General features: G+C 46.6%; 1 pseudogene; it reads right to left on the bottom strand.

Moving 5' to 3' along the window:
* Positions 1 to 377: 377 nt before the first annotated feature.
* Positions 378 to 1,905, bottom strand: LOC134487052 (partner of Y14 and mago-like; annotated as a pseudogene).
* Positions 1,906 to 2,253: the final 348 nt, after the last annotated feature.

The following is a 2,253-nucleotide window of genomic DNA, read 5'->3' as shown; positions in this document are numbered from 1 at the left end:
CATTGATAGATTTCTAGGGGAGGAACTCCCAACATTCCCCGCTTCAGTAAAAATAGGGCTATGTATTCAGGCCCTTCTCAGCTTATGAGACATAGGTTGTCCCTTTGCAGATCATGGGAGACAAACAAAAGAAAATGAAAGTTCATAGCCTATACAGCTGGGTGTGGTCATTGTTTGGCCTTGTCTACCTGGATGGTTAATCCCAAGATTTTCACTTTTCTGTATTTGAAATATGGAAATGAGCTGGAAAAATGAATCAGCAGTTAAGCACAGTGGCTGCTCTTCCAGAGGACCTGGGTTGGAGCCCTAGTACCCACGTGGCAGCTCTCAACACTCCATAACTCTAGTGCCAGGGATCTCATGCCCTCTTCTGATCTTTCTAAGCACCAGGCACACACTAGTGCACAGATATACATGCAAGCAAAACACCTGTGGACATAAAAACAAACAAACAATTACAAGCGAATAAATAAATCTATGGAAACCACTATATCTCAACAGAGCATAGGTTTGCTACAAACAATAAATGAACATTTTTTGGTGTCTACAAGGATTTATTCATACTTTCTTAAATAAAAGATGAAAAGGAGGAGGAGAAGGAAGGAGAGGAGGAGGAGGAAGATGAGGAAGATGAGGAGGAGGAGGTGATGGTGGTTCGGGTGGTCAGGGAAGTTATTCATAAACACTGAACAGGAACCAAGACTCCAAAACTTGGGTACTCCTTGTACCCTCAGCCACAGATCCCTGACAGACTCCCACCCTCCGGGGGTTCCTTTTCAACAAGACACCCAGATCAGCAGCAGAGGTACCTGGGGTCAACACTCAGATTGTGAACAATGGGATGGAAGGGAAAAGTTCAAAAATTGGAGCTGAGAAGGAGAAGGGATGAAGAAGAGAGATCCTAGGATCTAGAGGACAGAGTCGGGCCATAGGAGGGGAAAGTGAGCCAGTATGGGGGTGCCCCCCGACTGCTGTGGCCCATGCTCCCTGGACCCCAGAGAACCCCATGGTTTCGTTCTTCAGTCCACTCCCCTATTCCTGAAGCCTCACAGGCCCAACTCCAAGTTCTCCAGCTCCTCCTCCAGAACCTTGTGCCATGTCAGCTTCTTCAGCTGTTCTCTGCTGAACTGCCCGGCCTGGAGGTGTTACTGAAGCTCCTCCACCTATCAGTTTCTTCCTTAGGTTCTTGATCTTCTTGGCTTTCTCTGTGGTGCCAACAGAGTCGGGTGCATGGAAGGTAGCTAGAGATGTGGCTTGGGGGCCATGGTGAGCACTGGGTGTCTGGGCTGAGTCTCTCAGAGACACCTTATCAAGAGTCCTGTTCTGGGTTCGGTCCCCAGCTCCGAAAAAAAGAAAAGAAGAAAAAAAAAGAGTCCTGTTCAAGGCCTCTACATCTTTCTCCTGCTGCTGCCTCCTCTTCTCCTTCTGCTTCAGGTTGTGTTTGGCTGTCTTGGAGAGGCCTGCTTCACCACTGTCAGGTCTGGATGGGGTGACCTGTGTGGTCTCATCAGGGCTCTGCCCTGGGGGAAGTTCTGGTTTACTCTTGAAAAACTTCACATACTTGTTTTCATAGACTGGGATTCTTGGAGCACGTATCCTTCTTTGACCCTCAGCTGCTTGTGCTGTGTCCCATCGGGTCTCTGTGTTGAGGCAATGTAGTTGCCGCCGGTCTCGTCAGTTACATAGGGAGTCACCATCTTGAGAACCCAAACACAATAAATGAATTTCTAGGGGTAATAAATGGAATTGTCCTGCATTTAAGTTCTTGATAAATGGCAGCATTCATTCCCTTTTAAAATTGCTTTTTAAGTGATCTGGGTTGGATCTGGAATTGTGTTGGGTGCTTTTGAGTTTGAGAACTCAAGTAGACTATGCCTTTTTATGCATCATTGTTGCTGTCTAGTGGATGAGTTAAGTCCATTTTAAACCTAATGCAGGCATGACAAAGTGAGTTCGGAGAGGATGTACTGAGAACAACTCCCTGAGCTCTGGGTTAAAAATTCTAGCTGCCTCCTAGATAACCCACTGGCTCTACATGGAAACCTTGCTCAGGTTACCTTCCTAATTTCCACCTCCTTATGTCACTGGCATGACGGATGCCTGAAAAACACTTTTCTTCAGCCCAATCTGCTTCTTCCCAGGTGCCAGCTTGTTCTATGTCTAGAAGGCTCATTCATGTTCATCTCCTTTCACTAACCCTGTGTATCCTTCAGAACACAGTTGAGTTCTTCCCAGAATATGGGAATAACACCA

This window comes from Rattus norvegicus, chromosome 5 (genome assembly GCF_036323735.1).
Source record: "Rattus norvegicus strain BN/NHsdMcwi chromosome 5, GRCr8, whole genome shotgun sequence".
Classification (NCBI taxonomy): Eukaryota; Metazoa; Chordata; class Mammalia; order Rodentia; family Muridae; genus Rattus; species Rattus norvegicus.
This window is presented reverse-complemented; position numbering and strand designations above follow the sequence as displayed.